Consider the following 27,618-nt stretch of genomic DNA (forward strand, 5'->3'; position numbering starts at 1 on the left):
GTAGTCTTCGCTGCTTATATACGCCAGCACGAAGGACATATATGGATTGCAATATAATTTCTGATATATCTCGCTTGGGTAAAACTCGAAAATATACATTTTTTTTCTCCCTGGGTTTTATTCGATTGCAAATTGTTTTATAAACATTTAATTTAATCAAATTATCATCAATAACGTGAAAGAGCACTTCGATCTAATTATTAACATATAACTCAATGGATAAGTTTATTTCAATGTAGCGATATTGACGCATCACTAAATCGAGCTTGACTGCCAAATAATCAAGTATAGTAGAACTCATTTGTCTGCACTCCATTTATACAAACAAGCTCATGCTCAGTCTTAAATATTCGGCGCCGTAGTTTGAACAATAGGAGCTCGACGTGCTTGATTTCAGTTCAGTTTTCTGAACGTCAGCTCCTATTATCGGAAATAATAAGTGCTGGTAGAAAGTAATGTTAATAAATCTCTATCCAATTCATTCGATTATTAAAACTATCTTGCTCCCCGACATAATCGGATAAATGGAGTTCTACTGTAATTCGTTCTATAAATGGCTTTATTTTGAAATGATTAAAAATAGAGAGAGAGAGAGAGAGATAATATTTTGTTTTAAAAATATACCTATTCGTATAAAAAAGATTTCATGCTAGGATTTCATCATTGGAGGAAGAATGTTAATATAATAAGATAATAATGAAATGTCTTTAGATATAATTATTAGGTAGGTTTCAATATTGGTATATACTATAGAAGATATAAATATTGAGATTATTCTCATAAGTAATACATGCCAATAAAATTTACATAAATTATTTCTGGAATGACTCATTTAATTATACTGTCTATGCAAATACATAAATGAGAACAACCCCTTCGATCGCGTGATAACGATCGTGCTTAATGACACCAACACATAACAAAGGCAAATGACGGTCGTACGGTAAAGTTTTTAACGAGGCGATAGAAACGCGGATGTCACGAGGTACTTTTACAACTTCTTCGTTGGCGGAATAATCGACAATAAAAAGGCGGCATAATTATACGTTACTAAAGCAAACACGGTTTTAAGTAACTTTCCTACGGTCGCACGACGAATCGCGGGCTCGCCGAGGATGTCGTGCGCGTGATTGATGAAAAACTTGTCGCCTGCGGGCGTAAAGGCTAAAAATTTCCTTTGCGCGACTAGCAACTTCCGGCACGTCCGCAGGACCATTCATAAACTCGCCCCGGTACCGTCAATCGCGATGAGACATTCACTCCTCTCTCGACACCCATTCCAGCAGCTACCACTCGCGATTCCAAGAGCTATATTTTACGCCGCTTCTCGTACGTATAACTGTACGAACGCGACGTGACTGCGTCTTCTCATCTTCCTTCCTCCGTGGGCGTTTTCTCTTTCTCACTCGCTTGCAACAGGTTACGTTGCATTCTCGTTTCGATAGATTAACTGGGAAACGAATTACCGAGAGACAATTTGGCAAGACACAGTATACCATGGCGAGCTTGATTCTAATCTTGATTTTCTAACAGATGTTCGTCTTATTATTGGCCCCGGATAGATTTCGATAAAATCTTTAAGCGATTTAAACTATAATTAAATCACTTAAATTAGAAAGCGCTTCATCACAGAAATCTTGAAAGTCATTCATTTAACTTCCAAGAAAGATACATATCTGTATATAAAAAGAATTCTATTTCAAAGTGATGTAAGAATAGCAACAAAAGGAGTAATAAAATGCCTTTTTATAATAATCATATTAATATTGAATGTTATTTTATAATTCTGGAAAACTAAAAACCTTGAAGATACTAAGATCCTTTTATCGATGACAAACATGTTATTGTATTGAGATATTTAAAAGAAAGGTATTCGATTTACTTCTTGCTAAAATCTTCTTCAAAGATTTGCTTTAGACGTGATTAATAATAATATAATTACGATGCTCGCAGTGCTCGTTTGTGTTAGACAGCTGAACTTTAATGAATCAACTCCGGCCGCTGGAAGTATACATCGCTTGGTGTACGATGCAGCTGTGCGGTTATGGCGCTAATTAATAATTACATGAGGCGCGTTGTCGAACCTCATTCACAAGTCCGGCAAAGGCGAGGTAAAATAGCGTGGTCGCGCGCTAAGAAACCCGGAAGTCGCGCCGCGAGAAAATTATTATCGTCGATTAGCGTCGCGGAAATTGATAAAGCGCGTTACATCACTGCAGGTAGGCCAGGTAGGAAGGGGTTAGGGAACGATAGCCGGGGAAATAATAACAATACACGACGTTGTGGGAAGCGGTAGAAAAACGTGACGGACAGCCGTGATGAGCCGGAGGATGCGCCGCCCCAGGTGTCAGGGAAGAAGAAAAGGGGAAGAAACGACGGCACAGTGATAGATAACGGCTCGAGGATAAGAGGGAAGGTTGTGCGCTGCCGAAGGGGGCGGGTTGTCCTGGTGTACAGAATAGAGGAAGAACGGGAGAGAAGGACGGAAAAGGATGACCGCAGGAAGGAAGTTGGCCTGGCCCCGGTGTGCAGGTTGTTGTCTGGTAACACCTACGGTGATCAAAGAGGAGGGAAGGGGGGGGGAGGAGGAGGAGGAGGAAGAGAGGAGCGCAACAGGACGAAAAGGAAGAAAGATGCACAGCGCAGGCCGAGGAAGAGAGGATGTAGGAACAAAAGGAACGCGAATAGATAGCGATAGAGAGCGCCGAGCAGAAGCTGGCCGCTGCTGGACGCGCTCGGCGCGGTATATACTTGCCGAAGGCTGAGCAGGTTTTTGCCACATTTTTTGCGGCGCTTATTATAACTAGGAAGCTGATGTGCTCTCTCTCCCTGAAGCCCTACCTCGTAATCTCGGCGATCGGAGTGTGTTCGCCTGCGCGCAGTCAGGTATATACACGCCACGTACGTGCGAAAAGTGTGTGCGTGTGGAACGTTTATCGGAGCGTACACTCACCGTTGGAAACGGCGAGATGTAGCTGAGAAACAGAGAGGAAGAGAGAGAAGTGGGATGGAGAGCGTGAGAACGCGTAAACTTGTAAGATACGAAAGAGCGTAAGGAAAGGAGATATATCGTCGTGCTCCTTTCCACAGTGTTGGAAAAGGTGGTGATGGTGTTGGTGGTGGTAGTGGTTGCTGGAACTGGGTGCTCGTATACTTCAGAAAGACACACGTGTCAACGTCATTTCCTTTACATGGCGAGTGTCTCTCTCTCTCTCTCTCTCTCTCTCTCTCTCTCTCTCTCTCTCTCTCTCTCTCTCTCTCTCGTCCCTCTCTTTTTCCTTCTCTTCTGCCGCGTCGGCTCTTCTCTCATGTCCTTTTTCGCCTCGGACATATTCGAAGAGAAAATAATGCACTACAAAGTCAGGACGCTCGCTTGCTTACCGGTAGTTGCGAATTTATCCAACGCTTGTTAGTAAAGAGAGCGAAGAAGTAATTAAACGAACAGAGTTTAGCCTTCTGTTACGGAGCAACGACTTTACATAAGATACGTGATGGGATTATAGGTAGAGTGTAAGATATGAGTGGGTAAATACAGTACGCTATTGATCTTTCTCTTGGCATACATGGCACGTTTGACAGACATCATTTCTTATAGATGTTGACAAATTCTTGGATCCAATAAGTTTCGTAAGAAGAAAGCATTTTCGATGAAATCTTATAGAATAGTATTTATGAAGCCATCGAACGTCAAATACTTTGTGATGATCTGTAAACACTTAACTAAAATGTCAACTATTTAACTTTCCCAATTCTAACAATTAGGTATAATGATATATTTACACCTCACCTTTTATCGATAAATGCATATTATTTCTGAGATTCTATAATATATGTAATGTAAACTATATGCTAAATATGGGTAAACATATCTTTATATCCAATTGCTATTAAAAAAGGAATTGTAATTTTTCCTAAAAGTGACATGGACTTTATTTAATTACTTCGTTTAATTACTTTTAAAAAGAAATTGTGGGGTCTCAGTATCTTAAAATTTCCCATTTAAAAACGAAAGAGATCATATTAAATGGTTTCACCGTATTAATTCAACAGCAAAGATAGGGACTTCCGATCACACAAAACTCGCGAGATACCATAATATGCCACTTCCTCCCGCGTTTACGCAGGAAGAGAGCACGCACGACAGAGCGATTCCTCACTTCACCTCGTAGTCCTCGCGTGCAAGGAGGATTGCGAGTACGAGCAAGAGCTACTACCACCATCCCCTTCGTCCTCGTATCCCTATCCTTTCTGACCAATCGAGTTCACCTGGGCCACGTTACGGTCACTCGACTTCCGGTAACCCGGGCGGGCTACGCGTATGGCCCACGGCCATGTAACCGTGACTTCTCTCTCGTTAACACTTCCGCTCTCCTTTTCTACGTGATTTCGCGAACTCACAACGCAAATACGATCTTCATCGTATAATAACTTTACGATATCGAATCATATAGATGATGTTATACTATGGTAATTCATGAAAACATTATTAATACGTTAATACGTTTCGATGTTTGATTGGATTAACAAATATAAAAGTATGTTTCTTAGATTCTCTGAGTTGGATCTCATTTCGCTTCGTCATTAATCATCTGTGAAAAATAAAAGATACGCGTATTAATCGTTCGTTTAATTAATCTGCAACATCATACGTTGCGCAAATCTGCGCCACGTCGCTTCGGGACGTTGAACGAAGGCTTTAGAAAATATTTGACATACGATTGGACCGATAAAATACAACAAATCTCGTTGCATAACTGCACGAGAACGCATCGTGATTTACCATATCTACTATTTGTGTCCGTGTTAAATAATCATCGCCACTTTCTCGCCCAACTTCGGCGTTTATTGTGCGACCGGTCGACGACCATTCGAAAGGGTTGTCCCAACGACAGTTTTCTCTCGCAATACGCGATTATTGCGGCACATCAGAACGCGGATCGTTGCCGTGAAAGTCCACCAGTTGCTGTGGCAGAAGAGAGGAGGAAGAGAGAGGAGGAGTGAGGAAAGAGTAGGAAGCAGAGAGGGAAGAGGCGACAATTTCCGGTCTCTCTCCTTCTCTCCTTCAGAACACACAACTTAATGCCTATTTTTATCTTCGACACTGAATATTCGCGCGGACGAGATTCAAAAAAATCTGCATAAAAAAGAATAATCTTTTATCTAGATTCAATAAAACAATATACTAATAATTGATATCATATCCCTGATGAAAATTTTTCTCAGAATTTTTCATATAATTTTTCAGAACTTTCATATAATTTTTCAAAATTTCTATGTAATGTTATAACTTTCTTACATTTTTATACGAACACTTGGAACACTTCTCAAAAAATCTACATTTTTTTTTCAGAATTTTTTAAATATATGTTAATATGAAATATCGTAAGATTTTTGTAAGTCTAATTTCTTGAAAAGTTATAAAATATAAAAAAATTTTTAAATATTTTTAGAAATATTTTTTACAAATTATGGGATAAGAAATCTCTCAGAATATTTCAGAATTCACATGTATATGAAAAATTCTGAGAGGAGATATAAACGCCGAATATTTCTGAGTATTTCTGAAAAAAATGTTCCAATTCGCGTATAAAAATTATAAGAAAAATTTTCATCAGGAATGTCGAATTTTTAAAATTAAATTTTTTAGTAATTTCGTTTTTATGATATTTTACTTTTATTCACGTCATTTTATTCACATTATTTAGAAAGTTACAACATATGTTCTTATTTAAACTTTGTCATTTTAAATTAATATTAATGTTACCACGTGTTATATAAGATCATTTATCAAGTAAGAAAAGAGATAATGTTGTAGATTAATAAATATATATATTTTTTGAAAAATTTCTCGATTTCTTAGAAAACTGAAAAAATTCTGGCAATTTTTTTTCAATTTTTCTTAATTTAATCTTTCTCAATTCTTCCTCTATTTCTAGGGAAATTTCGTTTCTCGAATCTCAATGCTGCTATTAACGCGCAATATTATGATAAAACGATTGCCCGCAATATGAAATATGACGGAGGCAGTCTAACCCCGAGCGAGACGCGTAGTCAGCAAATAGATATACTCGCGTACGCGTAACGTATGGAAGCAGATTACCCTCGAAACAAGTTCTTGGTTTAACTCCCACGCATGTAATTACCTTGAAGCAGGTGCACCATAAGAAGCACTCGGATAACGATAAGTATACGCTAGAGCTCGATTTACGGCTTACTATGGGCTGAATGTCGACGATCTCCACACGGATTGCCGGCAAAACATTATTTCTATTTCTTATACATATCGATGGCGTCTTCACGAGTTCTGTTTACTCAATTTATTTGTTATGTGTGTTGATATTAACCTTTTGCTGAGGTAGGTCGAGATATTCGTCAAACGTTATAACGTTTATACGTTATAACATTTATATATTATAACGTTTCTCTTCAATTACGACTGTGAAATATGAAATGCACATTGTTATCAGTTTACAAGCGTTACATCACAAAGCTACGATGACGAGTTTGATTATTCCTGACTTATGTAATATTCCACGTGTCAGTCTATCGAACATTTTAGACATGAGTGATTTGGCACAATTTAGAAATTTAGGACAAAGTCGAGACATTCGCGAGAAGTTACACGTACGAAAGTGAAGAATACCAACAGGTGATGCAAATGCCACGTCCAATTAACCTGATCTTTCGATTAATTACGATCTATTCAGATTGACAAATTGGCATGATTGATCGACTTTATCGGCACCATTTGACATACATTATTAATGCGTTTCTTGTGTATTTATGTCATATACTAATTTACCAAAGATTTGTTATCGCTCTTTCTGCATCTACTAAAACACCTTTCTGTAAGAAATAATGCATGCTTTTAATATGTTTATCGACTGGCATCATCTGTTAAGTTTCCGGAAATCGTATAGAGAGTTGTAATCGATTTGATTATGAAATAATGTTATGAAATTTTGTTTAATTAGTACGCGAAAGTTATTAAAGAAAACAAAATATCGTTAATATTATTATATAGCACCTATTTTTTGATTTTTATGTCACATGTCGTTCCAATTATAGATTAACTGTAATTTCAGTTTAACTTACTCTTCATCTTTTTCTAATTCTAAGAATAAGAAAAGGAAGAAGGGTAAATTAAACCGAGATTAAAGTTAATCCATATTGGAGAAACAGGTCTTAATTCATTTTGAGACTAAGAGTGAAGTTATAATAGAAATAATCAAACTTTGGTTTATAATAAAATTTTAATTTATTAGCGTTAATTATAATATTAGTTGTATAAATTAAATAATAAATAATAGATGCAGCCAAGTAATTACCAAAATTAATTTTTTTAGTTTGAATATGTTGAAGCGGACGAAGTATTGAAAGAAGCGGAGACAAAAGCGGAAAAAGATCGAGATGGTGAAACGAAGAATGCATGATAGTAAAGGTAGCGAGATACGACCGGAAGTTGTCCGTCAAGAAATGCTTCTTTTATTCTAAAATGTTCTTATCGTTTTTTAAGAATGACTCCTATTTTTTCCTTTTCATGCAAAGTTCATTCTCTAAATGTATATACCGGAATTGTAGAAACTTTTTATTTACTTCGCGTACCTATACATATATATTACTCTTATATTTCCGTAGTTGAAAAGAGAACTCAAAAGAATCCTCATTTTTTTATTGATGCATACTCGAAATCGATGTATCTCTATTTATTGCAATTTTTAACGTAAAAAATAATAGATTAAATAATTATATATTTATTTTACATATTGAAAATCAGACGATCTATTAATAATAAAAGATTTATTCAAATATATAATTTATGACAAAAAATTCTATTGCAATAACGCATATTTTTAATAGATAGATTGTCAATAAAATTAATATAAATTAAAACGATAAATTTTATATATGTTTCATTAATCATTCCAAATTTTTCAAAAATGATATAAACTGTGTATAAATTAATTTACTAGTATAAATGTATCCTCCTATTGATGAAATATTAACTACATATTCATTACGTGCGCCAAGTAACGACAGAAACAATGTCAACCAAAAAAAACCCGTTGTTCGAACAAGCAAGAGAAGATAAGTCGTTGTGTCGAGGACTATCTATGGAAGCGAGCTCGGAAACGACGAAGTGACGTGGAACGCATCGAACAGAAAGAGACGTCAGGGGAGCAAGAAGAAGAGAAAGAGAGAAAGAGGAAGAGAGACGGAGATAGTTAGTAATGAATGACTGCAAAAGAAGCAGGTAGACGTGAGTGCGAGCGAGCGAGGCGGCAATGGTTGGCACAGTGAGAGGGAAGTAGTGAATGAAGATAAGCGCGATAAGGACGGGGACATAGGAGAATACATGAGAGGCAGAGAGAAAAAGGGAGATAGAGAAGAAGTAGAATGAGAGAGAGGAGAAGGGAGAGAGAAAGAGAGAGAGAGAGAGAGACCGAAGAGGTCGAAGCTGTAGCAGTAGCACGTACATAGGATACGGTTAGAGCCCTGGCTGGGGAGGAGGATACGGGAGAAGTTATTTTGGTACGTGTATCGAAATCAGAATGCAACAACGTTCACTAGTCCACCAGCGCGTCGTCGCGGCTTTACGAGTGATGGTCTAACAAAACGTTTGAAATTATTTCGAACACAATGACGGTAGTTCCGGATCGCTTAGAGAGGTCTAGGGAATAGTTTATTCAAAATTTATAATATGATTTAGATAAAGGATTTCAACAACTATTTTGTGTCTATTTTTATCAATGTAGATTAACTTTAATCCTCCACAGATAAGTGTGGATTTGAAGACAGCAAACGATTATTTTACTTTAAATTATGTTGCTAATTCTGCGCTATCATCTCTTAACGACGAGGTGGTCTGTTTAAGTAGTGAAATTCAGGATAGTCTGCGGAGGATTAATCTCAGTTTAATTTCTTTAGCTTTTTCCAATTCTTAGAACTAAAAAAAAACTTTAACCAAGATTAAAGAAAACTCATAAATTTATATTGATAGAAATGGAAACCAAATCCTTGAAGTCTTAAAGATATTTCTTTAAAGTCTTGAAGAACAGAGTAATATTCGCGATTATTTTAATTGTAAATTTGTGAGAGAACATGTAACGTTTTTTTTTTTTTACAAATATCAGAATATCTGCACAATATTAACTTTTAGGATTAATAGGATTGCAGTAATATTGGAATAAATATCCGCGCAATACAGAATTATATGATCAGAGAATTGGATCACGCCATCGGGAATAATTTTCTACAAGAACGAAGGAAAGTTATGAGATTATGTAATGTCTTCAAGTAACATAGCATTAAAGAAATAACCTAATAAGAATAGACACGATACAAGGAAATTCCAAGAAGTCCGGTTAGGAAGGTGGTAGGAAATATTCTTGTATTTCCGAACGTCTGAAGCGAAGATGCCAATGTATTTATGTTTACAAGTAAAATCACAAAGTCATTTCTTAAGAGCCGCCTTTCTTGCCGCCGATTCCGGGGCACAAGCCGCGTTGCACAAGTGGTCGTGTTGCATCCGTATTATGCAAACGTGACAATTACCTACCCGGATTGCCGGGGAACACAAAGAAAGCACGGCGCGCGAACCCCGCGAGATTAAATCGTAGCTGGGAGCTAATAAAGTCGAGATGCATTCTCTCGGTCGCGCGCTTTCGAAATACATTGCGACGTTATGGATCGAAGCCAACGGAACGCATGGTAATCTAATGCTTATTCCCGGCTGACTTTTCGTTTTTAAATTCTCGTTATCGGAGTCAGTGCGATTGCTTCGCGCAGTCTACGAAGCTCGACATTATACGATTCTCGCACCTGAGAGCCGAGCTAGCGGGTCTCTCCTCTCTCTCTACTCTTGTCTCGTATTTTAACAGATCGCTTCCGCCGACTGCGGAGTTTCGCGTATCCCGATCGTGGCGGAAGAATTATTCAATGGTATGCCGCGATTTCAATAGATGGCTTCGTATATCGACACAGCGGGAACACAAATGAGAAATCGTTTGATTGTATACAGTTTTTAGTCTCTTCTCGAAGAGAGATAAATTCTTTCGAGATCACGCGTGTGTACTCTTTAAAAAAAATATTACAAAACTCCTGTACTTTCGAAAAGAAAGCTAGAATTCATCTAATCAGAACTCTTGAGAATAAAAGGGTGCTAACTTCACATGCCTGTACAAGTAATCGACAATTTTTACGAAAGTCCGTTTTTACTTTTAATTAACTATTTCAGTTTTATAAAATTAATTAATATCAATGTGACCTTTAGTCCTGTCTTTAGACTTAGAATTTTGGAAAAAAAAAAAACAAACAGATCATTTGAGACTCTACGACTTAACGAAACTTTCGAAGATTGTCGCACCCTCCCGCGATCGTTTTCTTTGCCGTCTATTCTTTGCCGTATTCTCCGTAAACACGACGGTGAAGCCTCGACGGTGCGAGGCTCTTCTCTTTCTTTGGCCTAGCCGCCTAGAGAATACCGTGTGTGTACGTATACTTTGAAAGTGTACCGACTCTCCCTCTCCCCTCGCTCTATCGTAGCGCGCACGCGAGAGATGCCTTTGTTCTCGCCTTTCGGTCTACGAAAAAAAAAAGAGGAAAAAAACATCACTGTGCGAATCTGACGCGTATGCGTCACACAAGAGCCAGATAGGATAGGTGGTACCGAAGGACTCCTCTTCGAGGAAAGAAGAAGAGGGACACGGGCGGTGAGGAAAGGTACGAGTACACGAGAGACGAGGGGATGAGGGCGGGGGTCACGGGAGGGAGAGAGAGGGAGGAGGAGCAGGACACTCGGAGGGAGTTCGCAGAGTTCTGGCTGGGTGAGCACACGTCCGGTCATTATCGGAGCTTATCTACATGAGCACACCTCAAACGTACCTAACCAAACCTCGTCGCATGTAGCGAGAGTCGGCCGGCATTGTAACCGTGTTTATAAAGCGCGTCTCTTTCTTCTCTCCTTTCTCATTAAAAAAAAAAAAAGCGAGAGAAGAAATCACGCTATATGCCGTATTTTGACGTTTCATCGGGAGAAAATATTCCGTGATTCGATCCGAGAACTTACTTGCGAGACACGTGGTATGCCCTGCGATTGCATGACTATGACTTACCTGAAACACAAAGGAGACACAACATAAGTTATTAAAATTGTCGTAATAAATTTCTTAGAATTGTGTAAAAATTAATAAAAATTTTTTTATATTATAGTAGTATTTGTTACGATAATTGTGCGGTAACGATATGAATAAATAAATCCACATTTTTTGATCCATTCGATACATATGTAAAAAAATTATAATATAATTGTTTTTAAATATCATTAGCATTTCCTGTCGGATAGCTATACGATTCAGTTAAAGAAATAAATTTCTTTTTCATATATTAAGGATTAGCGCAACTATGTATATAATTTATGTTAGCTGCCAAAAATAAACTGGCAAAACATTAATCTTCACGGTAATTAATATTTCATCTTAATGCATTTTTAGTATGTATTGTAGAATTTAATTTAATTATGATAATTCAATTCTCCTAAAGCTCGCAAGCGTTTCAAGGTATTCGTAAATCTTAAATTAAAACTTCGACATTTTAAAGCACGTATACGTTAAACATTTTTTTATCTTTGCAAGCAAGCTGCAAAAGTACTCTGCTCTTATTTCGCGCGATTATCTTATTTATATCTTATAAAAATGCCAGCATAAAATAAATATAAGAATATAAGCTTTTATCTCTAAGGATGCAGGAGATCGTATTATGCTTTCGTGCGGATATAGTGATTCTAAAGTGCAGAAACCAACCAAAGAGATAATATCTGATGTATCTTGTATCACTGCTGGAAACGCTTAAAATCAGGACATGCCGGAAACCTTATCATCCAACTATTTGACGTTATTAGTTCTATCGCCTAATTTGAAAAATTGTTTCAAAGAAATAAGAAAAATCCAAGTGATAAAATTGGAAGTAATGTGTTTGTATAAAGTAGAAAGATAAAATCTTTACATAATATTCCTCAAGATAAATTAAAAAAAAAAAAACTTCACGGTATGCTTGAAACATGTGGCAGAAAATATAAAATAGTAAGTCGCGAAAAATTTATAGACGCTTACATATTTTATATATTATAATTAAATAAATAACATATAATAATTAAATAAATTCATTTTCATGAATCATTCGATAAATGTTGAATTCTTCTCTCTAAAATTTTTAGAATGTAATTCTAAAGTGACGATTGAACTATTGTAGTATTGAATAGCTCAATTACCAATTTCTAAGAATTAAATTTCACTCTTTAAAGTACTACTTGAAAAATTTTAAAGATCACTTTCAATCTTTTTGTTAAAATGCTAAACGCGACTAGAAGATTTTGGATTCCTAAAAGAACTCGAATCTCATCGCTCGTCGCGTTTTATAGTGTCAAATTTAAGTGAATGCGAGTCGCCACTACTTCTACTCAATTATATCGTTATTTTATACTAAAACAATGATTATATTTGACACAATATAGTGTCAAATTTTAGTAAAAAATAACGATATATTTAGTAGGATCAGTGGCGACTCACATTAGATTAAATTTGATTTTTCTATAGATTTAACAATGCGCGGAGATTTATACGGCATTTTTTGAACTAAAGACTCTTAGCAAAGTGGAATGCTCGAAACGTGTGGAGGTAAGCGGCAATCCGTGAGAGTAACGAGCGATGGCTGGCAGTTAGCCGTCGTCTAATTTCGGCGAGCGTTCTCAAGGCGCGTTTCGTCATCGCGCCGGTTACGTTAACGAGACGTATGTATCGCGACGCAGAGCAAGTGGAACACGTTGTGCGCGGCGCGTTGGATCATTTTCGAAGCACAGAGGTCAGCGGCGACGTGCACGAAGAGGGCAGCGGCGGCGGCGAGAGGTGGAACTACGCTTCGGTGCACCTGACGGAGTGCGACGAGTCGGATCGTAACTCGACATCAGAGACCGAGAGCGGGGCCGAGCCGAGCGAGTAGCCGCGAGTAATATAGTCGAAATACGCGTAATCCAGCCGCAGCCTTGGAATTGGAAATGGGATTCGCGCGGTCCGCTCAAATGCTTTTAACGCACACATGTCCCTCCTGCATGCATCTTCATCAAAAAAAAAAAAAATCGAAGATGCTGCTCTCAAAGAATAAAAGCCCAATTCTTCACGCTTTTCCGCACTTTAATAAGACTCTTCTATTAATTATATTTTAGAAATTATATACAACATGTTCGAGAGACAATTTTATCGAATTATATCGACGTCGTTTTATAAGATAATAAACTAGAGAAATTATTCTTAAAAAGGACGAACTTTTATTTACGACGAAAAAGCACTATCTGGATTTTTTTTCTCGGAATGAGAGCAGAGAACATGAAAAGGGACGCCCATCCGTATTGGTGCGTGGCCTCCGTTGGAATGACCCACGTAGGGAACACGTGCATTCGCGCGAACACGATGCAACGTACCCACGCCGCGTTTATCCGGCATTGTCTTCTTCCCCTCCTGCGTGTGCAGGCGCCATTCTGTTCGCCTACCTCGTGAGAGAAACTCCTCCTCGCGCGGCTTAATTAACGATCATCGGGTATTCCCGCGACGTAGAAATCATTTACATTTATTCGCCCGTTATCTCGCGCGATTGCGCCCTGTTCCCCCGTATGCTGTGCGCAGAATTTTTTCGGAATCCTACAAAACTTCTGCGGCCCACAATCGTTTAATCCTCTGCGTGCAGTCTGTTTTGCCTGACTCCAGTTTCTTACTGTTCTAGGCTTTCGAAAAAAGACAAGAGTTACTTTTCTACATCTCAATTACATTACACTGTTAAAAATGTTCTTAAATTTCATTAACTTTTAATGTACACTGTTCAAAAATTTCATGAAATTTAATATACTTATATATAGGTTACACAATTCGAATTTAATTTCATGACATAATATTAAATTTAACGTATTTACAACTGCATATTTGTGTACGAAAAGCATATTTGTGTACATGTACATATTTAATGTATTTTTCATGAAATTTTATGAAATTTAACACGTAAATTGTACACACGCGTTCATTATATTTAAATAATTACTTGTAAGTTAGTTTTCAGTTAAATCATTCCATTACTTTTAATTTCGTTCATTACCACGAGCTTCATTTACAATTTACATGTAAAGATAACATTTCTAATAATGTACCAAATAGATTTTTAACTTAAATGTTAAAACCTTTATTTGATAAACAATGAGATTTGAGCAAAAATAAGAGTGAAATTTGTGAATGAAATTTCATTTATGCCAAAAAAGATTCAGATTGCAGACAGAAGGTTAAAATATTTATTCATTCCGAATCTTATATATTTATTATTCCTTTTTTATCGTGTAATAGTAATGTGAACGCTTCTTATAAAATCGAATCATTTATTTTAAAAAGGGTTTTATCACTAAAAATGTTTTATTAGAGAAAAATTAAAAATGCATTTTTTCGTGGAACTACTTTCATATTCACGGAAAAGACTTTATTCCCAACTCTATCCCATCCTATTAATACAAAAGTTCTATGTAATAGAAATGCTAATAATGTACTTTTATACACCTGTATGGAAATGTAACGACAAGGTCTTAAGCTTCTAAAAATATGCATTTAATGAATAACGTTCGTTTAAAAGCGAATGATTCAACTGCTAGATTATAAATGAAAAATTTTGACTTTTCGGTTGAGTCACCTAACTTTGTATAATTAACGTAACAATAAAAATTCATATAAATAACATATTAGTAAGAATGAACAATGTATTAAAAAACAAAGATTTTAATCTCGAAGCTAAAAAAGAAATTTCAATAGAAATAAACGTGATATCTTTTTTTCAACAGCCAATTTAAAGTGGTTCTGTAAACGCCTGATACATTGAAATCAGAACCCCATTTCCGTCACTACTTGGCAATGCTCGTTGAATAAAAAAACGCTCGCACACATATAAATTGCCATTAGCTTCGTACAGTCTTAAATATCTTGGTCTTATCTGAGAATTCCGGTTTTGTGCGCGAACATACATTGAGCAACCACATACGTGATTTCATTCACCGTCGCCGTTTGCTTTCTTCCCCTCAGATCCAATTCACTTCACAAGCGCTAAATGTATTAGCTCTTTTCAACTATAATCTATGTTGTAAGTTTCCGTTAGACTAGTATAAGACGTCAGATATAGAAAAAAGAGGACTCGATGACCAATCGCGGTACAAATTATGAATGACAGACAGTATATTAGTGCGCCAATGTTAGAGAGATAGTTAAAAGATTTGTCATAAAATGCGTCTGTGTATGTTACTTGAATTAACAATTAAATCGCGAGATCAATGTCTATATCAAATGTATTGATGAACAATATATTCATAAATATTTATAATTAAAAAATTAGACTTTCTAAACCTGATATTTATATAAAACGTGTTTATTTCAAGAGTTTTAGATATACTTTGCATTTATGATTAATGTGCAAGTTTCAATTACCTTTTCTTACGCGAGATCTTTACTGGTGTCGCTCCAAATGTTGTATGACGAAAGACAAGAGAACCTCGGATATCCGAAACAGACGCGAGGAATTAGCTTCCCTGCGGCGCAAAGAGCGACGACGATCGGATTAAGCCGAAGGGCAATTAATTAAATCGCGGCAAATAAGCCTTCAGAAGACTCGTCGCCACGAGGCATCTACTTCGAAATCAGCAGAGAGGCTGCGATTACCGTAGCCTGGAGCTATCATTAGTCCTTGCTTTCATCCCTTCGGTGTTCTGTCACGCTCTGCTGATATCGTACGCCGAATGGACTAAGCGTACATTACTAGCAAAAAAACATAACTATCTGGGAACGGTAATATGATCGATTTGCTGTTAATTGAATAAATCGTTGAAAACAATAGAGAAATTTTTTTGGCGAGCTTCACACAAAGATGGAAATTCCTGTACAGCCACAAGAAGAGTTTTTATTTTTAAGTAATATCTCACACATAAAGCAGCGTCTACAATGAGATTTTCAAGCGTAAAACTTAGACTTTAAGCCTTAAATAGAAATTAATCAATCACAGTCGAATGTGAGAATAATCGACTGATTGATCAATTTCTCATGGCTTAAGATTTAAAGCTTAAATTTTCGGGTGGATCCCTATTCTTGAAAAGAAATACGAAAAACTAGAAATGTACTATAATATATACGTATATTATTTCTCTAATTTTTCGTATCTATTTCTTTTCAAGAATAGGGGTCCACCCGAAGTTTTCTTTCAAAAATAGAAGTCCTGATTGTTATTATGTACATTCCACTAACTTGAGTAAACATTTGGCTGACAGTTCTGATTTAGTCTGCCGCCATTATGTGCAATGGAATGCCTTATATTCCTATATCATGATGTAATAGAAATTATCGTTGTTATTCTATAAAACGAAAGCGATGTCTTCTATTATCGTTATATTTACCATTGTGTTCAAAATTTGTGACAAAAATTATCGAGTAGATAAGTAAAAAGGAAAAAGGGCTACGAGCCTAAAAACAATCAACATAAAATGACAAACTGTATAAATAGTTAAAAAATAAAATAAAACATGTCATGAAATTAAAAACGTAAATTATAATTTGACAATCAGAAGGTGAAGAAAACAAACGTTTCGATCCTCGTTGGATCATTTTCAATGTGACAAATAAATTAATAATAGAATTGTAACGTAGATAAAACATAAGAAATTAAATAAAACTCGCTCCAAATTGAGAGGAAATCAAACAAACGATTATAGTTGACACAAATGTGCTCCTCCGAACCGTGTGTGTGTGTGTGTGTGTGTGTATAAGGACGAATATGTTTCTGTTAGCAAGTATAAATAATAATCGAGTAGATAATTTTATATGCGCATATTTATTGCACACAATCCATGTTGCGATAGTAGGACTGAATGGACGCTTTAGAACTTTGAAGTTACGGTTCTCAGGGCTCAGGTGTTTTGACTTGTGAGATTTTTCACGGATGGTGGTCAATTAGAGCAGAGCTCTGGGCGAATATCACGCAGACGGTGGCTGCGCACGGTTAGCGCATTGGCCAGTGAAAAATGAAGGTAGTCGGTTAAAGCGAGTAGGTAGGTGGGTAGGTAAATGACGTATAGATGTGTATCACGCACAATGCACACTCGTGGGAGCTTGCGTGCACTCGCTCCCACGCCGGTTTTTGTCCGAACGCTCGACAGACCGGCCCGTCGCCGTCGCCGTTAAAACTGCTACAAGGGTTCTCATCACGTCGCCCTGCGATGTAATTTCGTTCAAATATCTTTCAATCTTGAGGACCGGAAATATGGAAAGTAATCTTGGATTGAAATTTTTCAATTTGTCGTTAAAGGTTTTGAAATAGATTTAAAGAATTGGACACTTTTTCTCTCCATGTAATAAATAGTAATTTCAATCTATTCAGAGTTGCCACAGAAAATGAATTGTAAAATTCATTCTCTGGCTTTTCCAGGTTTTCCAGATGAAAATAGAAAATTTTCTATGAGTAATGTAAAATATGTAAATTTTAACATTTAGACTTAAGAATTGTAAGAAAAGCTAGTCTAGATTACAATATTAAAAACAACGCAAAAAAAGCTTAGTAGCACAATTTTGGGTGCAAATTCAAGCCGCAGCAAAAAATAAATTAGTTTTGGAAAAAAAGAATGCAGTTATGACGAAAAAGAAGAATGAAATAAAAATACTGAATAAAATATAAATTTTTAATTATTTTATTAAAATCGTTTAAAGTGCACAAGTTTTGAACGTATTTGATTATAGACGTCAGATATAATATAATATTTAAAACATTCTAACAATTATTTGGAATAGGAGTAATTTCAGGGAATTGTGAGCAAATTTCGAAATTCCAGATTTTTTTTTACATTTTCCTCTGACTTTTCCCGATTTTCTAGATCAGTGGCAACCCTGCTATTGTAAAATTAGATATCAATTTAAAAATCTATGCATCTAAAAATCAGACATGTTTGATGTGAAAACAATAAAACTGGAAAATAAGGATTAATTTGCAATACGCTTGATATATTGACATGGCTTTTTCTTTACAGGCGAATTCCATTCGTATGGCCGAACGAGCCATGCGAGTAAACCAAGTAGATAATTAATTTTCACGGAATAAGAAACGAATTATTGCGTTACGAATTCACTTTTATTGGTGGTAGTTTTACCGCAGTAGCGGTTTCTCTCTCGGCAATTGCCGAACAATGCTATTCCCTCGAGTTGCTATGCAGGTTTACACGCCCGCCATACGTTAAATTGGGACATCCGTCTTACGAAGATATACTTTTCGTAAGAAAAATTCAATTTTTTCAGGAAACTTTTATAAAATTCCTGAATCTTTTAAAGATACAAATCTTTTGCATACTCTTGTACGAATAACGTAATTATAAACTTCCTTCATTAATACTTTTGAGGTTTTCATGAGTGTTTTCTTCAGAATCTTCAATGCCGAAGGGTTATCGCCATGTCATGATCCATTGTTAGCGCAAATGTCTTTAATACATTAACAATGGCGATAATCCAGGAACTTGTTGGCACTGAAGCTTCCTGTTGTCTCTCTAAATAATTTAATTTTTTTTATACAATTTTCCTCGTCTTTCATTAACGAGATTTATAGAGAAGAGAATAATTATTTAATAATCATATAAAAAAATAATCAAATACCCTCATCACGTTTTAATGTATTGTTCATTAAACTCAACGCCTGCATTAATTTGTGAACGCACAGCCGGTACGATTAAAGTTTAATATACGCGTGAAAAAAAAAAGACGCTTACCCTCGACTTTCTAAACTACCCTCCCATGTCGATAATAGCCATTTACGATGCGAAATGATAATAAAGAAGTCGGGTGAACTGGCAGCACCTGTGTCACATTCCCGTGTACATCGTTCAAACACCTGTAACCTTATGTCCTGGGTGTCTCGACGTTTCCTTCCAATTTCCCACACACGCCGCGCCTTTTCAATAATGGATCGCTCTGGTGAATTCCAAAGAAAGGGGGCACCCAAAGCCACTGTGCATTCGGACATTAATTACATACGGCTGCGCCAATTAACATATCGGTTGTATTGTTATTATTGAAACAAGCTCGAAAAGGTGGAACGAAAGTGCTCGCGTCTCTCATTCTATATGCATTTCTATAACGACTTCATTAAATAGAATACAATGTGCCATCTTACTGCTGAGTAACCGAAACGCTCCCTTTTCTCCGTTCCAAGTATATCAACAAATTTTAAATAAGATTTCTTTGCAGTATCAAAAAAAAAAAAGACGAGAAGGAAACTGGGACAACCTACTGTTGTCAAATTCATCAATAAACATATCATTAAGAACGTCAAAATTAAAAACAACAGTATAAAAACGAACGAGACTACCGAATATAGCCACAGCCACGGAGTTAAGGCCAAAAAATAATTGGCATTTATTCTGATACAGGAGGAACAAAGGCAAGTCAGGATTCAACGAAGCGTGACAAAGGCGGACCGAACCCAACGGCATATGCCGAAATGTCTTTCTCTCACTCTCTCATTCTCTTTCTCTCTGTCTCTAGGATGGCGGCCGTGTCCAGCGGCCGAAGACAATTGCCTTCTCGTGTTCGGTCGAAAGTGCGTTCCCTTCGAGTCTATACTCGTAGATAACCCAAGCTAATGTTAATGGCGGAACAGGTGCCCGCCGAGGCGTGACAAGGTGACGTCATTGGTCCCCTCATGCCGCAACGTGAACCGACTGCTTGTGACTGACTGTTGTTCGCCACCGCGATCATTGAGTATTGCGTGAAGTATACGCAAAAAATAGACGCAATCTCGCGTATATACGATATATTGAATGTATGTGCAATCAATTAATCGATACAATTTGTGATAAGAAACGACAAATTGCTTGTCGCCGACGCTGATTACTATACATTTAACGTTAATTCGTTGTACAATACTAATCTCTTGGAGAATAATTTTTCACATCTTTAATCGAAGAATAAGAGAAACGACAAATAAGAACTTCAAAGTAAATTGATAAAAAAATACATAAAATTTATATACACATAATAGCCTTGAATTTGAAGTATGAAATCTAAGAGATTGTGGACTCTAGAATGGGAGGATATGCAATGGCAGAATTACATGAACTTGCAGTGACCGATAGCTATTTGCGACGAGAAAATATTCCAAAATACCGACCGCAAGAGACCTTGAAGAAGCTATAATTTCTCAGATCAAATTCGTTAGGTGGCAGCACGAATCGACAGGAAACTCCGAAATGAATTCATGTGAGAAGTACAATTGCTCGATTGTAAAGCAGATCTCTTAAATTACGTTGCACCATAAACCTTGTAATATACTATCATCGCGTCTTTGATAGAAAAATCCAAACAATATTTCAAAGATGTTAGTTTTGAAGATGTGTTTTTAGATATCTCAGATCTTCACGCTTAGATTGCTTGGAATTTTTCCGTAGAGCGTAATTTAATACTTAAAAAAAAAAACAGACTCTGAGACTCTAAGAATCTAGGACGCTCGAAGATAACGCGAGGATAATTACATCTTTTACATGTTATTTGGATCCGTACACTGCACTGGGATAACGAGTACGTGCCATGCCGGAGAACGTGGAGCGATAAAGTTGTCCACCGATCTAATGCGCGAGACGCGCCGCATCCCTCTTCTTTCCGACCATTAAGTCCTCGCGGAGAGGCAACGAAACGGAGAGGCGAGGCGAGGAGAGGAGAGGAGAGGAGAGCCATCGAGGATTGGACAAACGAGACTCCTCCCGTATCTTATCTGCCTCCAACCTGCACCCACGCGTCGATTCACCGGCGACCGCGCTTATGCAAGAGCGAGCAAGAGGAAAATGCAGCCGTCGCCGAAGGGGAGGAAGTGAGATGAGAAATTTTCCATCAGCATAACCCGCACATACCGCGTCATCCATCTCTATGCTGCACCACTGAGCTGCCAAGCTGACGGCAGCCATGACCTCATCCCGGCCAACCCGTCTGATGGTGCATTGCGCAAACTGACGACGTTAGTGGGGCAGACGACGATGTGCAATCGCATTTCGCATCGCACTTGTCACGCGCGTTTTAAATGGACATGCCACGAAATCGGGCTACCGCGATTGCGGCCTGAATTTTCGCGCATGACGGCGCAAATCGCGACCGTTCAATTTTAAGTTAATCTTACGATAATCTTACGTTATATAGTATCGTACGCCTCATGATCGCGATACAGTTAGGAACAGTTGGAAGAACGAAAAGTGAGATGGGAAGATTTCCATCTTCAAAATAAAAAAATCGACTAACGATCTTTCAACGTTTGCATTTCTTACATGGAACGTATGATTTCCATTTCTTTTCTATTTGGAAACGTGAAACTGGTCTTTTTAGATATATTGCTGCACAAGTTGCTTGGAATGTCTAGCGTGCTTTAGTAAAAGAAAGGAAATGACGCTGTGCCGCCGGATCTTTACTTTAATTATAAAAGAACCGCGGCTAGAATTTGAGTGAAACGCGTATACAAAACATCAAACCTTAAAAGCTTAAATCGGTGACATGATCGATACCGTTACATACGCCTGCCGGCAATCGGCCGTACAATCGGATAATATCTCTTGTTGTTCCTATTCGCTGCTTGACCAGTTCCCGAGTAACTTCGAACCTGTTCCATGAGTGCTTTTACCTGCCTTGCGCGCGCTTGGTATCTAGATACCTTCTTGTAGCATCGTTCGTGAATATACACAGCGCGATAATCCCTATTACGCAGTTGCGATTTACGTAAATTTTCGCATATATCAAGAAACCACGGCCCTTTTTAAATTTATCTCTTTGTGCAACGTCGTTACTTTTATTTCCCCTTTGCTTTGTTTTTCTCATATACAATAATATTGACGTATGGGATAAATTTATTTAAAAAAGAGAAAGAAAATCGGAAAATCAGTCCTTTAATAAAAATAATTAATGATACATATGTTTGATGTAGCGTGTATTTTAAATTATTTTATATAAGTTCTCTATACCATAGACATTTCACTCTCTAAATCTGAATAAGTGAATAATCATTGATTCAGTGCCAACTGTTAATTAATGAATAAAATGACGCAATGTCGTTACTTTTATTTCCCCTTTGCTTTATTTTTCTTATATACAATAATATTGACGTATGGAATAAATTTATTTAAAAAAGAAAAGAAAATCGAATAATCGCCTCTTTAATAAAAATAATTAATGATATATGTTTTATGTCACGTATATTTTAAATTATTTTATATATGAGTTCTCTATGCCATAGACATTTTACTTTCTAAATCTGAATCAGTGGATTATCATTGATTCAGTGCGCCAAATATGCCACTGTTAATTAATGAATGAAATGAGGTATCTCTAACCTATAGCGAACCTTGCTTCAATGCATAAGTATAGCGCATTCAACGTATATGGTATTGTATAATGGTATTGTAAGATTGGAATTATAATGTGCTAAATTAAAACGTGCAAATATCGATATTTTAACTATATACGTTTAAATTTCTTTTCTTTTATAGTTGAATTTCACTAATTATCCAATGCCAAATGTGCTAAATATGATATGCTGACAGTATGCCACTTCAATAGATTATCCACTGATTCAGATTAACAGAGCAGATTTTGCGCGTAAAATATTGTTAATATTTTTCACATCACTTACTTCACTTGAAATTTATGTAAAATAAACTGCAAATAAATTCTTTCAATCATTACAAACTAATTAAAACGCAAATAAATAAAATAATCTTTCACACACAATTCAAAGAAATATCGGCCAGTCGACTGGCCGATTTTGCGACGCATCTCCTTCCGCTCCACCCTGATTACCTAGTAAAGGGAACGAAAATAATCGCTTGAGCGGAGTGACGAATCGTTGATGAGAACCGAAGTACCGAAAGTACTTAGCTCAACAATCCTCGACTTTTAATTAGCTTTTCGCGAAATCGAGTCGCGGCCAGACGGAGGGAAGGTAGACAGGTAGACACGCGAACAAGCCGCGCGCACGCATCTGCTCTGCTCAAGCGCACCGGCACGCACCGCGTACATCGTAAATAGAAGCTGTCTTAACGTTTATTTCGTGTTTAATTAACCGCCCATTATCTTCCACTCACGTTCTCGTTAACGATAAGATCCGGCAAAATTAAATCCAGAAGAAGAAAAACCTGTTGCGCGCATGAGCGCGAGATGCTCAGATATCCAGATTTCATGATAAAAATTATTCTTATTAATTTTTGTTAAATCATGTAAACATTATGATATATATAACATTTTTAAAGAACATTTAATACACTATGTGTTATGTAATTAAAACAGAAAGTATATATATATATATATATATATATATATATATATATATATGTTGAAAAGATTATTTAAAGTGCAGTCTTATGTAGAATACTCAAACTGATTGCTAGAATGTCAAAACTTTTTGCACCATTTTATTATGCTTAAGCATCTTGCATAATTACTTTGATGGACCAATAACATTATTTTTAGATCTGTATTTAGCTAAATTTTTAGTTTTACTTCAGCAAAAGCCGTTCTTTCTGTGTATTAATTATCAATATTACATAATAATGAATAAAAATAATAAACGGACGGTAAAAAAGATTACAATTGATGGGATTCTTTTTGAATTCATCTGATAAAATACAATGTACAATATATTACTTTACATATACGGATACTGCGTACATCTTTATGCCAATCTTAACACTTGCAATTCCGAATGCAAGTTGCATTCTTCTTGTCAAGGGCATGCAATTACCGAATGCTGAGTCACATTGCTGCATGCGTGCTGGCTGTGAAAAAGATCAACAACATTCTCGACAGCAAACCCACTTTGCCTTTTCCCACCCTACAACTTTTCACTTTCGCAATTGTCTCGATACTTTGACGCAATCAATACGTAAGCACAATTTTTCAAATCATTATATTCACGGCTAGCGCTGAATGGCTAATTGTAAAATCCCGTTTTACAATTTGCAATATAATGTTTCACATGCGAGAAGCCTAAAATATAATAACCGACTATGTAAATCTATTTTAATGGCTGTAATATGACCATAATAATCTCTATTTTAACAAACATTAATTAAATGTACACGTAAGTTCTTTCGCGTTCATTTAATTCTTGTAAAAAGAGCTGATATTCCGTATAATGTATAAGGATAGAGAAATTCTCGTTGTCCGATCTTACGCTACGGCCGGACAACACCGGTGGGTATAATCGCAACAGCAAGAAATCACGTAGAGAAAGAGAGAAACGTAGGAAGAGATTGTGAACAGGTGGAGCCGGAGGACGGAGGGGGGGGAGGGGGGAGGAGGAGAGGAAGAAGCGGGAGAATGTAGGAGCGAACTCGAGCTCGCCGACTTATAAATAAATCTCGATCGCGTGGCTCTTCTCCCCACCTTGCTCGCGCGCAGCATCCCGGCCTCTCCTGCCTCTTCTGCTACCACCGCTCGATTTTACTCGCGAGCTACCAGAACAGGTAACATGGGAGCAAATCGCTCCGATAACATATTCCCGACAGGCTGATAAACATATAAAATTAATAAACATATATTTATTATGTATAGCGCACGATGCGATATATATTACATATCTGAATTTTTTCCTCTATGTTACTACACACACACACAATTGTATAGAAATTGTATTAATAATTTACGAGTTCTGAAATTAATAATACCGATCGAGATATTGTTCAACAGTTAAATAAACTGTTTCAAGCGCTGAAACGTTAAAACCGCAGAAATTTCCAAGAAAGATCAAATTCTTATTACACCTTTCGCAGAAAGGAAATTATCAATCTCATTATTTATTGTATAATGGAAATAAATAGAAATATTTAAAAAAACCAGCGTTACCAGCTTTTGTCGGGGATTATAGAATAAATAAGTCGAAAGCGATGAGATCTTCATAACTGATAATGAACTCTGAAGTGGTATCAGTGATACGCGATATTAGAATGATCGGATACTCAGTGCGGTAAGTACAATTATTTGCATCGACGATTACCACAAAACCGATCGCCGCGAAAACTCGTTTGCCATCGTTGATGCATCTTCTTCTTCTTCTTCTTCTTCAAGGTATATACTGAAGTGTATCAAGCGTTCTCTACGAGCGTTTTCGTTTCCCTCGCGCCGTGCACGAGGTTCTTACACTACTACGTGGCGGAAACCTGTTCGCCTTCTCCATTCGAGGCGACGTCTTCTTGGTGGAATCAGTTATATATTTCGTTATTTTATTTGTTTAACGATGTAGCGCTAATATCAACGGCGTGAGGGAAACGAAAATATCGCGCGCCACCATAACGTCCGCTCGAAAATCGAAGCGCGTAGCTGGGACTTAAATTCACCCCCGAGGATCGATGGTGTAATGACACGAGCTTGTAACAAATTCATCTCTAACTGGGAAACCGTGTTTTGCGATTAACAATTCGAATTAACCACTACTAGATGCCATTTGTATGCGCGCATTTAGCTCGAAATATCGCTGAAATATAGCGTGAGAAATGTCCGCGGTTTAATTCATTTATTCTCTAATTTGCATACGAGCCTCTCATATTAAACTGTACGACGGAGATAAATTCCAAATTATGAATTCATACTTCATCGGCTACTGCATAATGATATATTATATTATTCGTGTAACGGTAACGTGAAATGGTTTGCCCGCTAATGCTATGTTTCACACGTTCCATTATAAGTAACAGTTACGCACCAAAGATGATCTAACGGATAAATATAATGCTAAGGAAAACGTTAATCTCTGAGACTAACAACATTGTATTGAGTGCGTCCTGAACGAAAACTCCTCTGGTGCTGGAAGTAAGGCGGTACTCAGTGAGACGCGAAAAAGGGAAACAAAAAGAGAAGTAAAGAAGAACAGGGAAGGTAAAGGAAAAAAAAAACAGAGTAGGAACTGGTCGGTCTACGAACGACGTAAGACCGACCGGCGTGGTATCCGTCGTCGGATGAGCAAGAAAATGGTGAAAGAAACACAGCTTTCATCGCGGAAGAACTATAAGTGACAGATATCTTTTGAGTACCAGCAATCACATACGAGTTAATGAGTGAAGATGGCATTCAATGAAAAAATTAAAGCCTAATGAGCTGCACGCAAATGAATCATCTCGTAATTATTACTACTTGCAGTAGTCACTATTGCGTAGTACATCGCACATAATAAAATTTGTAAGAAAACACATTACATTAATGTCACATTGGTGCCTCAATTTAATCTCGCAGTTTTGCCTTTATTTAAAATGGACAATATATGGACAATTATTTCTTAAATATAGAATACCTTCAACCTCTATTAAAAAATGTTTCTATTAAAAATCGTTACTTATTTTTTTTCTGCGGTGAAACTTTAGCTAAGCTATGCAGTTTTTCGAAGCTATGAAATGTAAATGTAATTTAATTAATTACTGCTTATCAATGTTTATTCCCATATTAGAAATATCGATAAAACGATTTAAGTCTGTTTTTTATTTCTGCACTAGATTGTATTAGAACTTTCTTTCTTGCTTTCACCAAATATCAAACGTATATATATATACATTTAAAGTTCAAAAGTGTACTCTAGATCAGTTATAGAAAACAGACTCTTATATATAAAACGCAGATTCGTTACTAACTTTCATTTGAAACAGATAGAAAGGAAGTGCTTCATAATTTTTTGTCTGTAACATAAATATACGATCGACAATTTTAGCATTAATCGCAAAGACAAAATATATTTTAGTAAAAAAGTACAAGCCAAAATAAAAATGGATTAGAGAAATAGCAGAAAAGAAAAATATATTGATTGAAGCAGGAAAAGACGAAGATAGCTGCTGGTTCACGCATGTAAACTGCAGATGTAAGAGATGGCTTAACTGGTGCGTGCCGGTCGTGTGGCAAACGAGTCTCGTGGAAGAAGTCGAGAAGGGATAGAGCGAAAATATTGCGAAGCAGGAGCGAAGAGATGAGAAAACGGACGGTAGTTCAACGCTGTCAACTGGTTCACTCGGCCACTCCTACGCATCAGCTGTTAGGACGATCACCGCGAAACCGCATCTGTTACGTAAGATGCGGCATATCCGTTCAAACTATAGCCTCGATATCGACGTGCGAGTCGCGAATCAATAACTATTGTTCGATGACGCAAGATTCGCGCGAAGATTATTATGTTCGATGCATTGATATAAAAGTACAATTTATGTAATAAAACATCTTTATAATAACTTAAATGTCTATCTGAAAAAATGTTGATCTCATTAAAATCTGACTGAAATCTGCAACAGATATCAAAGTACGCAAATAATACTTATTGAACGGTAATAATATCGCAACGACGTTGCGAAAGATAATAAAACGTAATAATTATCGAATTATCTGATATATCCAATGTTTGAAATAACACTCACCTTTGTTGGCAATTCAGACGATTTTATATGCAAATTTCTGTCAGCACTAGCACTTATTTTTTTATGTACATACTTTATTTCGTACATACTTTGTTTTTAAGTGTCACTTCACATGGCATTTTTCGAGCGACAACATATTATAAACGTAT

The 27,618-nt window shown here is 36.7% G+C and overlaps 1 protein-coding gene across 4 annotated transcripts in view; it reads right to left on the minus strand.

Moving 5' to 3' along the window:
* The window catches only part of pnt (ETS transcription factor pointed), a 130,277-nt gene that overhangs the window by 54,183 nt on the left and 48,476 nt on the right, over nucleotides 1-27,618 (minus strand). The gene's annotated exons all lie outside the window — the stretch shown is intronic.

This window comes from Acromyrmex echinatior, chromosome 2 (assembly GCF_024713525.1).
Source record: "Acromyrmex echinatior isolate Ae372 chromosome 2, ASM2471352v2, whole genome shotgun sequence".
NCBI classification, from domain to species: domain Eukaryota; kingdom Metazoa; phylum Arthropoda; class Insecta; order Hymenoptera; family Formicidae; genus Acromyrmex; species Acromyrmex echinatior.